The sequence below is a fragment of the Prunus mume genome, linkage group LG6 (genome assembly GCF_029339155.1).
Source record: "Prunus mume cultivar Tortuosa linkage group LG6, ASM2933915v1, whole genome shotgun sequence".
Lineage (NCBI taxonomy): Eukaryota > Viridiplantae > Streptophyta > Magnoliopsida > Rosales > Rosaceae > Prunus > Prunus mume.
In genome coordinates, this window is record NC_142703.1 from 22,308,520 (window position 1) to 22,321,902 (window position 13,383).

Sequence of the window (13,383 nt, forward strand, 5' to 3'; positions counted from 1 at the left end):
GCATATTTCAGGCTGTCTATGGAGATAATGGGTTATTTATATATCATTTCAAGCTATAGATGGAGTAACTTCACTTCATCTTTTTTTTTTCCATGTTCCTCACCCCTCTGCCTCCCCCTTTTTCAAAACAATGGCAACCATTATCCCATTTCCACCTTTCTCGACTAGAGTTAAGCTAAAGCGTAAGGGAGTTTTGCTAGGAGGTATATTTAATATGTGCAGCTAATTTTAATTTCGCCTATTTAATTTGGAATATTTAGGAGCTTATTTTGATTTGTATTGTATTTATTTAATTTGTGCAGCCTTGGTTTAAAGCTTTGGTTGCCTTTACGATTGGACGAGGATTGATTTTGTGATTGCTGTGAAAGTAATCAAATATAGGAAGAAAAAAAAATTGCTTAAACGAGTATTCCTCTAAATGTTAAATTGTGACTTCTTTTTTTGGGTTTAATATTGGAATTTCAGCAACTTGTTTTTATTTTTATTATGTTCATTTAATTTGTGCAGTCCCTTGTTTAAAGCTTTGATTCCCTTGACAATTCAAATATGAAGAGTCGCTCACTAGAGCTTCAACATCGCTTCATTTCTATTCGCTAAAGCTTCATAATATTATTTTTACTCTTTGATAAGAAGCCTTCATTAGTACTTTTATGAATGTTTTAAGATGAACTGAATTTGTAGAATTTTTTGGTGTGTGTGTGTGTTTTTTTTTCTGCTGTTTAATGAATTATTATGATTTTTGGAAGAGTGCGTCAACAGTGCTTTTGACAAACGTCATTTTGTTCAGCGCCACGTTTCATCAGGGTTTCATTTTGTGTTTGTTTATCTTTAAAAATTCTCAAACAATTAATTAAAAAAATCCAAAAAATACATCCTTAATTTCTACAAACTTCATGCGACATTATCGTCAACTATGATGGACGAAAATCAAAATTTGAATTTGGAAAATCAGCATCAATAATTGGAGGAAGAGTAATGATCTTAAACTTGGTGTGTAGTTAGTACATAAATAAACTTGAGTTTGACAAATTATTTGAATTTTTTTATATCTCAAAACTATATTTTAATGCTTAAAAGATGAAGAAACAAATCAAAAGGGGTTCGTAGGATTTTTTTTGGGTCCATTTTTATGATTTTTTATAAATTTATTATGATTTTTGAAAGTTAAAGCAAAGAAAAATAGTAATTAATGGAAGAGAATGACAAGTGAAAGCACCTGAATGGTGCATCATCAATGCTTTAGAGGGGTGTCATTCTTGCGTAATCAAGGCTGCCACTTGTCATTCTCTTCAATTTATTATTATTTTCCAATGCTTTAACTTCAAAAAATCATAATAAATTAGAAAATTCACCAACAAATCCTATGAAACCCTTACAACAATTTTTTTTCCGTCTTTTATATTTTAAAATATAACTTTGACTTATATAAAATTCAAATAATTTCTCAAACTTAAGTTTGTTTCCCTACAAACTGTAACTCTAAGTTGACGACCACTAGTCTATATCACTATAACTCTTCCTCCAATTATTACTTCAAATTTCCCAAATTCAAATTTTGATTTTCATGCATCAATGTCGAAGCCAATGTCATAATGAATTTGTAAAAAAATTTGGTGAATTTTTATGATTTTTTGTGAATTTTTTAAGATAAATTCACAAAAATGAAACATTAATGACATGTGGTGCTATGAGATGGTGACACCATTTGGAAAAGCTGACGACGCACCCATCAGTTGCTGTCATGTGTCATCTCTTCCATTTATTACTATTTTCCAAGATTTTGACTTCCAAAAATCATAATAAAATCATAATAAATATGAAAAATTCACCAAAAATACCTCGGACTCCTTGCGACATTTCCAACATCTTTAGAGACTTAAATATAATTTTGACTAAGAGAAAATTTAAATAATGTCCTAAAGTCAAGTTTGCTTCCATACTAACAATAACACTAAGTTGATGATCACTAGTCTTTATCACAACAACTCTTCCTCCAATTATTACTTTAAATTTTCCATAGTCAAATTTTGATTTTTGAGTATCATAATCAAAGATAATGTCCCAAGGAATTTGTAAAAAGTTTCGGTGCCTTTCTCTTATTTTTTTAATGATTTTTCGTTAATTTTTTAAGATAAACTCACAAAAATGAAACATTAATGACACATGGCGATATGAGATATTGACTCCCGTTGGAAAGCTGAGATACACCCATCTGGCATTGCCATGTGTCAATATCTTCCATTATTACTATTTTCCAAGATTTTGATTTCCAAAAATCATAATAAATTCATAATAAATCTGCAAAATTCACCAAAAAATACCGTGCACTCCTTGCGACATTTCCAACATCTTTTGAGACTTATATTGGTGAAAAATTCAAATAATTTCACAAAGTCAACTTTCCTTCCATACTAACAATAATACTAAGTTGATGATCACTAGTCTTCATCACGACAACTCTTCCTCCAATTATTACTTCGAATTTTCCAAAGTCAAATTTTGATTTTTGAGTATCATAATCGAAGATAATGTCTCAAGGAATTTGTTGAAAATTTCGGTGTATTTTTCTGAATTTTTTAATGATTTTTTGTTAATTGTTTAAGACAAACTCAAAAAAATGAAATATTAATGACAGTGGCGATATGAGATATTGACACTCGTTGGAAAAGCTGACAACTGTTTGGGCTCAATTTGGCACACCCAGCCTAAAATCACAAGGGCCATGCCAATTTTGGGCAGCCCCCAGCATTCCTTTGAAATTGGGCCAAGAATACACACTCATTATGAAGTAATTTGTCTTAAGAACTAACCATTGAGGGCTTATCTGCCAGAACTGATAAAACCCCCTTTTTTCTTTACAAATTAAAGATCTTTTGAGAATTTTGCCGCCCATTATTAAAAGAAAGAAACCCTACTCCAAAGCATTTCTTATAAATATAGGAGAGGGTGAACAAAGCAAAGGACACTCAATTCATCAATCAATGAAACAATCAAAAATCAACCAAAGGCAAAAACTCAAAATGATCACTTGATCACTGAGAACCTTCAAAACAAACTGAAGCAACCAAAAGCTCATTTGAGCCACAAAAGGAGCCAGCTATAGATCAGAAACTTCCAAGTTCAGACTTAGAGAAATAAGTCATTCAAAACGAGACTTCTCTCGTTACAAATTTGGTTCAGCAAAAGCCAAAACAAGCAGAGTTTGAGTTCTCACAAATATGAAAACCTCAACAAATTTATAGAGAGCCCTGACCAAACAGAACATGTACCATAGTGCAGTGTCGGCTCAGTAATCCTCAACTCCAGCCACTTATGCCCCGTTCATACCTAAGAAGTTGCAGTTCTGCCCGTTCAAAAAGCTTTCCGGCTCGAAATAGATTAAAACTCTGCCAAAATCAAACTTTGGTATCGATTTACACTAAAGCTTAGCGATTGAAGTTGTTGATAGCTCAGTCCAGCCAGACATACCCAGTCCAGCTGGATCGAGACTTCTATCGAGCAGAAATGGAATTCCAGCTTTCTTTTTGTCTTTCTAGAGTTGATTTTTCCTTTTTAGTTTTGTAAAAGTAGTTACCTAAACAGTCACTTTATTATCAATTATTCGCAAGAACCACAGTTTTGTATTGAGATAAATTGTGAAGTCCTCACCAGTCTGAGGCAGGAAAAGAACTTACTTGGGAGATATTCCTCACCCAAATTCACAATCGCTTGTTTAGAAATCAGTAACTTGGGGCTTAAGTTATCTATTTTAAGAAGTCTGTTAGAATTGTTATTGCTAGCAGTGGCACGCTTGCACACTAAAGAAAGTTGATTTGCTGACCAGTCAATGGTTCTCAAGACAATAGGGAACTTTACCTTACCATCACAGGAACAAACGCAAAACGGGTGAACAATTTGGCACGCCCAGTGGGACCTCTCAGTATACATACTCCAACAGAAATTTTCTAACAATATATGAATATTGGAAGCTCTAGCCAGAACCCACGCTACGCAATGGAAATAGATCAAGTAGCCCTCCGGGAAGGAATGGAGTTAGAAGAGAGTGATGCTAGGCAATCAACCCATGGTAGCACTGGGAGTAGACATTCCAGGATTGGCTCTAGGAGGTTTTATCAAATACAGGAAGTTGTGTTCCAACAGGAGGCTACGACACAAAGTAGCTAGGATACTCTAAATAACATGATAGTCATGATGCAATGACAAGTTAGCAGGCAGTTCATGAAGGACCGTGAGGCTACTATGGCCAGAATTCCAAATCGATGTTGTGGTCCAGGCTAGATCTCCCCTACAATCCCCCACCAGGATTGGCAAGGCCATATTAGGAGAACCCTCTCATCGCATAGATAGTTGGAATACCAAGGCATGGAGAGATCCAAGCTGGGACAGAGGAAGGAGTCCTTCCCATCCAAGAGCATGAGGCTCTAGTCGGCCAGAAGGCCCTGCGCCAATTCAGTCCAACAGAATCAGCGGAACCTCCGCCTATTCCACAACTTGTGGCCCCACGTGATCAACCCTTGGCACTTCCGCTTGAGGTACCTGCTGTGTTGCCTTACAGGCCCGAAGGATGGATCCCAATCCATTCGCTCCACCAGCAAGAGGCGAGAAGAGGCAGAGGGGGAATCAACCCTTTGCCAACAATGACAAGAACAGACCGGGCATATTGGAGAAATCATCTAGATTTCAAGAAGAGGAAAAACACGAGGAAGCTATGCCCAAGCCACACAGAATGGAACACAAGATTGACCACATCCAGCGAACAGGGGAGATCCGCACTGTCACACATCTGTAAATGACATGGGGCACTCAGAGAATGATCAGGGAGATGATGGAGCCTAAAGCCAGAAGAGGAGAGAGGCCTACTTACAAAAAGCCATATCCGGCTTATATTGATCAAATACCTATAGCCCCAGATTTCAAGATGCCAAACTTCACCTTGTTCAACGGAGAAGATCCCCATGTGTCATCAGTTGAGCATATAAGCAGGTTTTATGTCAAGTGCATACCCATAGAAAATAACACTCTATCAAAGTTAAGGCTTTTTGGGAATTCTCTCTCTATACAAGCTTTCACCTTGTACACCAGTCTACTAGCTAATTCTGTTCAAACACAGGGCAAATGGAAACTGTCTTCCATGACTATTATTTCAGATCGGCTAGAAGTCACCATCAGTGATCTTGCAGCCCTCAAATAGAGTGAAGATGAACCTGCTCAAGACTTCATAACCAGGTTCAAAAAGCTCAAGATGAAATGCCGAATCCCTATGGAAGAAAGGCACTTCATCCAGATGGCTCAAACCGCCCTTAAAATCTCTCTGAGAAAAAGATTTGACGGGATGCCATTTGGAGATCTAGCAGAATTGACAGATAAAGCATCTAAATATAAGGAGCTGCTCAAGGAAGAACAACATAAGAAGAACTCTTCCAAAGGCACGTACTATAAGACCCCTTCCTCTTCAATCCATTTGGTTGACATGGAATCAGAAGAAGACATAGAAGGCTCGGAGGAAAGAGAGATTGCAGTGGCAGAAATGGCAAAGTTAAAACACCCCATCAGCTGCAAGGCTCTTACAAAGCCGCCAAAGGATCAGAAGCTGCCACCATTCACAGGAGGGTTTGTTCCAAGCAAACCAACACAGAACAAGGTTTATTCCTTCGATCTGACCAAGGTGGATGCCTTGTTTGATGAGATGCTGCTACATAAGGCAATAGAGACACCCCACAGGTTGCCCAAGGAAAAAGAACTTAAGGGCAGACAGTATGTGCAGGTGGCACAACTCTTGGAACCATTCCACGTATAGTTGTGTTCTTTTTAGGGATGTCATATAGGAGGGAATAACAGCAGGAAGGCTAAAACTGGCATGGAGAAACTTCCATCAGTCACAACAGATCCTTTTCCCACCACAAGTCAACATGGTCAACTTAGATTGGCGAGAATAGAAGAGAGGCAAACCAACGAAGCTTGCTCCAGCAGAGATAGAAAAGTTATAAGGGATAATAGTCAAAGGCCAAGGGCAACCATCTCGGCTGGGGATGGTATTGTGCAGCAGGTGCAAATGTGAAAGTGAGTTAGAAGTGATTCTGGACAGGCAGAATCAGCCTACATCTAGTGTTTTTGACAGGATCAGAACATCATGCCAACAAGGCCCAACTCCGATTCCATCTAAAGATAGAGCCAGACAGAAGGACTATCTAAGGCATGTTTAGCGCAACAAAAGAATAATAGAGCAGCCAAAGAAGGAAATACCAATTAAAATGCCTGAAAATGATAAACCCTTGGCAATTATCATAGAAGGCAGATGATATTCTGTGGGGAAAAGTGGTAGACAAACTCTGGAGCTAACTAGAACTCAAAGAGGAGGGTTCAAAGGCGATCTGCACATTCCTCAAAAATAGGGACGACACACAGGGACTTCCAGAGACCAGTTCTGCAGAAATGGGAAGAAACCAGAAATACCTCATCAGCGACAGAACAAAAGCTCCCACCACATAAGTCGATAAAGCGAGAATATCCAAATAGACCTTCAGATCCATCCTGCCTCACCCTTAGTCAACTAGCTCAAACCTTCACAGATACAAGGTGAACCCGAACCCATTCCAGTAGAAGGACAAGAAGACTGGATTGAACAATATGAAGAGGAGCAGTTGGATTATGAACCATCTGCAGATGACCAGATTGGAGTCCCTGAAACAGGAGAACAGGAAGACTGGACGGAAGAGTATGGGGAAGAACATTTGCAGTATGATGGAGAAATAGATGAAGAAACTGAGGCTTTTGGTGTGGAGTTAGAAAGCTTGTTGCAGGGTGATTAAGGCATCAACATGGTCTTCATTTTACCAGAAGAATTCAGGGCAGCAGAAGGACAAGAAAACACTCTGGAAGGAGATGTGTTCTCCCAGGAAAGCTTTGAACGCAGGTTGGCAGAGGTAGAAGAGGCGCCAGAGCAACCAACAACTACTCCCAAGACAGGCAGAACTACCACAAAAGTAGTTGCATCACAGCTTTGCTTCTCCAAACCAACCAGGGAAATGGCCAATCACCTCAGGCCTCTGTTCATAACAGCAAACTTTGGGGGTATCCCCATTCCCAAAGTCATGGTAGATGGAGGTGCAACCATTAATCTTTTACCCCACAGATTGCTGAGCAAGATGGGCAGAACAGAGAAGGATTTAATTCCAACACGGTTGACTGTCATCAACTTTGCTGGGGGCATCACCAAGACTCATGGAATCCTGGATGTGGATGTCATAGTTGGAACCAAAGAGCTGAAGATTGCATTCTTTGTGGTAGATACCACTTCTACCACTTACAATGCATTACTTGGCAGGGACTGGATCCACCAAAGCCTATGTGTTCCTTCCACTCTACATCAGCAATTAGCCATTTGGAATGAAGAATGTTTCATGGAGAGAGTAGAGGCCGATCCACGACCATTTCTGCCCTCTTCCATGTGTTTTGAGGTAAGGTATTATCATGATGACCTTGGTCCTTTCACATTCCTTGGAGTCAACCAAAACGGCCGTCCTCATGGTGTCACGACCCAAAGACTCATTAAAGATGGTCTAGCTAGTTCTCTAGAGGATTGGAATAGACCTTTTGTTCTGAACCTCTAGAACTCTGATGTTTAGTCTCAATCAACAAGAAAAATGATCGAGCTGCAACAATCCGATCCATTACAAAAAGATTGTTGATATATTGGGAAGAAATGAAGCTCTTTATGCAGAATTCACCCATGAGAGCACTAAAGAACAGGAAGAGAGTCTACAGGAGGAAGTACTAGATTTTGCACCAGCAGCACTAGATGATTCTTTACCAGAAGTGGAAGATCCATTACAGGAGATAAACTTAGGGATAGAAGAGGATCCAAGACCCACTTTCATTAGTGCACTATTGAAGGAACTACTCAAGAATGAAATCATTGCGCTTTTGCATGATTTTAGAGATTGTTTTGCTTGGCATTATCATGAGATGCCTCGATTGGACAGAAAACTAGTAGAGCACAAGCTGCCAATCAAAGAGGGCTACCTTCCAGTCAAACAGGCCACAAGAAGGATGTCTATGGACACAGAACTGAAGGTCAAGGAAGAAATAGAAAGATTGCTCAAAGCAGGATTCATCAGGCCAGCCATTTATGCTGATTGGCTAGCCAATATTGTGCCAGTTCTGAAGAGAAAAACAAGGGCAGTTAGGATCTGTGTGGATTATAGGAATCTAAATGAAGCATCCCCCAAGGATGAATATCCTATGCCAATGGCAGATATGCTAGTAGATGGAGCTGCTCATAACCAAATGCTATCTTTTATGGATGGCAATGCAGGATATAATCAAATTATGGTGGCAGAAGAAGACATCCACAGGATAGCTTTCATGTGCCCAGGACATATAGGTGCTTTTGAGTATACTGTAATACCTTTTGGCTTAAGAAATGCAGGAGCCACTTATCAAAGAGCAATGAATTCTATTTTCCATGATATGATAGGACATTCTCTAGAGGTATACATACATGATGTGGTGATTAAATCCCCAGAAGAAGGAAATAATGTGTCAAATCTAAAGAGGGCATTCCTAAGAATGAGACAACATAAGTTAAAAATGAATCCCAAGAAATGTGTCTTTGGAGTTCAGGCAAGAAATTTCTTAGGTTTCTTGGTCCACCAAAGAGGCATAGAGATTGAGAAAAACAAAGCAAAGTCCATCATAGAAGCTTTACCACCTCGGAACAAGCACGAACTGCAGAGTCTCCTAGGAAAAATTAATTTTCTAAGGAGATTCATATCCAATTATGCAGGAAATATCCAGCCTTTCTCCTCCTTGTTAAGATTGAAACCAGGCTGGAACCAAGGATATGTTCTTCTGATCACCACCTGCCATTGAGCAGCAGATCTTTTTGTGTAGTGCCTGAAAACATCAGATACTCTTCAATGGACCGCTTGGGCACATCTTTGTTTTCCAAGAATCATATCTAGGTTTTCCTTTCCATTTACAAACTTAGCTAAAGTAGTGTTCAACTTTTCAATAGTTTTCCCAAGTTCATTATTCTCTTTCTCAAACATTTTTGAATTTTCAGCGGTAGAAGTGAGCAATTGGTTTTCTTTAAGCAAATCTTTGTTTTCCTCTTTCAAACAACCAATTTGATTTCAATACTCAATTTCTTTCTTTTTAAGAGCATTGTATTTAGATTTGATTTTTAGAGTATTTTCATACAAATCATGAAAAGCATCTTGAAGTTCTTCATAAGAAGGTGAATTACTATAATCGGAATCATCATTTGAACAACTTATCTCATTGTCTTTTGACATAAGACAAAAGTTGGCCATTTCATTGTCGCTTGAGTTTTGTTCGGATTTGCTTCCATCTGAATCATCCCAAGTGACCTTCAAAGCTTTCTTCTTGGTCTTCTTCCTTTTTAGACGAGGGCAGTTTGTAATGTCCAGGCTTGTGACATTCAAAGCATGTAGGTGGATCTTTCTTACTTGAATCACCTTCTGAAGCTTTCCAGTGAGGCTTTTTACCAAATGCCTTCTCATTTCTCATGAATATTTTGAAACGTCTTGTAATGAGCGCAATTTCTTCATCATTGCTATCCCCTTCGTCATCATCGCTATCTCCTTCTTGTCCCTTCGGCTTGAATTCCAAAGTGGAATTTGGGGCGGGTCCTGTCAAGAGAGATTCAAACTCAGAGATTTATACTAGTTCAGTCCACCTGATCTACATCCAATCCTCAAGCACACCACTTGATAGTTCGATCCACTATATAGGAAAAACTCCTTGCAGGTGGAGTTGAAACCTTTACACTGTCAGAGCACACCACTCTACACAGCTAGAGCACACCACTCTAATACAAGATGAAAGACACCCTTCTCACCTCCCAAGGTCAAACCAACCGTTTTTACAAGTTTGAATGAAATAACTCTTGGAACAAAAATCTCTCCTATTTGAGAGGGATATACAATTGAACCTCACACAAAGATAACTCTCCTTTCTGAGTAGATGATTACAGACGTAATTTTGGACACTATAACTCTTGTATGAATTTGAACAAGGAATGGCTCAAGAGAAAATGACATTCAGAGTATGATGAATGCTTGTAAGCTTGGATGAATATGTTGAGTTGTTATCTTTAGCAAAAATCTGAATACATATTTATAAGTATAGAAATATAGCTGTTGGAAAGATAGAGCTTTTGGGAATATAGCCTTTAAAAATATAGCTGTCAGAAAACAGTTTTGTTGGAATAGTGCACAACTAACCTTACTTCCATTTCCAACATCTTTAAATGTCTTTGTCATTTTACTTTTATTTATTTTTATATTACTTCATTTACTTAAGTTTGCAATGTAAATAAGGAAGTACTCCCCCCTCCCCCACCAATTTGGATTCAAATAAAAATACTAGAAAATCAAATGGCCATAGTCTCAAAGTCAATGGATTTAGAGAAAGGAAGTCAAATTTTGAGGCCATTGTCATAAAGGGATTTTAGGGTCACGACAATTTCTCCGGACTTTAATTACTTATTCATTCAAGAACACTCATGTAGAAGCTTGGTATTATGAGCTAAGGAAAGGGAAAGTGAATCCTTGTGGAGTTTCTTTGGGTCAAAATCTCTCTAATTTGCTTAGGCTTGTTTTGTTGTATGAGTTTGGTGGTATTTATTTAGACACAGATGTTATATGTCAATGGCATACAAAGTTTGTTTTATAAGGAAAGCCTGATCAAGCATCTTACACTGCCCAATAAAGGGTATTTGCAGTCTGATTAATACTATCACACCAGATATCAGGATAAATAAACCTACTTTAAGATCATTCATTATTATTATTATTACTTATTTACAAATGGATTTCTTTGTTGAAAGATCATTTTATTTTTATTTTTTAATTTAATATAATGTCAATTTTATATTCCAAAAATGTAAGTGTTCTCTTTTGTTAATTGAATCCTAAAAATGTATATTATTAAGGTAGTGGGACCTTGAACATGTTAAATTATTCATTATTCTTGTAAAAATAAGGATGTACAAGATTAAGGACCGAGAGTACTATAACGTCGGAAAGAGAATCCATAAACTCGTAACCTACAAGTTTGGGGTAGTAGTTTACAAGGTTTTGAACATGGATTACAACGTTAGAGTTCACTCAATCAATAATGGCGTAAATCATGTTGTTGCAATGGTATGGATCCAAATTACAAGGAATAGGTAACGGTGGTCCTTAGATATATAGTAAACAATGGTTTACAAGAAGGATTAAGGGTACCACAGCATCGTAAAAGAATCCCTAAACTTGTAACATACAAGTTTTGGGTAGCAGTTTACAAGGTTTTGCACATGGATTACAACGTTGGGGTTCACCCAATCTGTAATGTTGTAAGTTATGCTGCTACAATGGTATGAATCCACATACAAGGAATTGGTCCGTAGATATTTAAAATGGGTCATTATTCTAGTACATAAATGGTTCACAAGGGTTGAGGATACCATAACGTCGTAAAGAAAATCACTAAACTCATAACTTACAAGCTTTGGGTAGAAATTTACAAGGTTTTGCACCTAGATTACACCGTTATGGTTCAGTCAATCCATAATGTTGCAAATCAACCTTTTACAATGATATAGATCCACATTACAAAGAATTGGTAATGGCGAACCTTAGGGATGTAAATTGGGTTCTTATTCTAGTAAAAAAATGGTTATAGTTCAATAACTTAAGTTGTTGGGGGATTTCTGTAGTTTGTCAAATCAATATCGAGGATGATCTGAATATGGAATCTGTTACAAAAGTGGCAAAAGAAATGTAATTACACAAAATTTCACCTTAGAGTAGCTCCAGCGCTGCTTCCAAACAGGCAGGAGGCCCCGAGCAAGCCCAATGCATTGGCGACGAGAGGCGGGCAAGCCCAATGGCGGTTTCTGGGCTGGGCCGAGGCGGTGACGCGTCACGCGACGCGTCACCGCGGAATGCAAATTTTTTACCGTTGAACAGTAAAAAGTTTGACTTCCGCCATCGACGCTCATCCGACAGAATCCAATGGGCATGAGCCACGTGTCGGGATGCTCGATCAGTTTTTTTCAATCCGAAGTCCTCCTTTTTTTGGCTAAAAATATTGCAAAACAATTTGAAAAACTTCTGAATTTTATTTTAAAAAATACAAAAAAAATATGTATTTTTTCTTATAAATAGCTAACAATTTTATTCACTTTCCACATCAAATCTTCACACAATTTCGTCTCCTTCCAATATTTTTTACTCTTCACTCACATTATTCACTTTCCACACCAATTCTTCATAAAAACTCTTCTCCTTCCAATATTTTTTACTTTCCACTCACATTTTTCTACTACTTTCCATTTGTATCAAAAAACAAATGGCATCTTCTCTCAAAGCCGGAGGTAAGTGGACAACTCAGGAAGATATTGCGTTGTGTCAGTCTTGGGTGAACGTTAGTCATTGCCCTGTCATGGGCAATGAGATGAAGTTCTCTCATATGTGGAGCAAAATTCATGGAGAATTTTGTCAAAGATCGGATTCCATTCATACCGAAATGGCCTTGTCTAGTAGATGGAAAATTCTGAATAAAGAGTTAGGGAAATTGAGAAATGCTTTGACAAAAGCAAGGGAAAACATTGGAAGCGATCAAAATCTATCCGATGAGGTAAAATATTTATAATTGCCATTTTAATCAATTTAATGTAACTTTTTTTTTATTGCACATTCTATTTCTTTTTCTTGCATAATTTTCCAATTTGTCTATATTTTCTTGCATAATCAATTTTATTCTTGCATTTCAAAATAGTTTATATTTTCTTGCATAATCTTTTTTTTTTCTTGCACTTCCAATTATTTATTTTTAATAGATCAGACAAGCACAAGTTTGGTTCGGTAACATGGGGCAAGGCAAAAGAAGTTTCTTGCATATCCAATGTTGGGAAGTTGTGAAGGATTGTTCGAGATTCAAAATTATTCCCACCAGTCCGCCGGTTGTGTTGAATGAGACGCCGCTCCACGATTCGCCAACAACCGATTCGCCATTGGACTCCCCAATGGAAACGGAGTCACCACTCCCATGTCCGCCGAGACCTATTGGGAGAAAGGTAGCAAAGGCCAAGAGATGGAGCACTTCGAACAATGAATGTGTGCAATTATTGGAGCAAATAGCTAAGAACACCTCACCAAGAATTGAGAGAGACTTGAAAAGAGATGAAGTGGAGATGGCACGAGAGGAAGCATTTGCAATTCAACAGCAACAGGCACAAGAAAAAGACATGGATGATAGAGAGATGAAAATCATGGCCATGGATATGAGCCATATGTCTCCTAAAACAAAGGCCTATTGGAAGCTAAGACGAAGGGATGTGATGAGAAGAAAACTTTTCCATGACGAATGACT

The 13,383-nt window shown here is 38.0% G+C and overlaps 1 pseudogene; it reads left to right on the forward strand.

Annotated features, from left to right (window-relative positions):
* The window catches only part of LOC148916467 (signal recognition particle subunit SRP54 2-like), a 42,121-nt pseudogene that overhangs the window by 21,060 nt on the left and 7,678 nt on the right, over positions 1 to 13,383 (forward strand).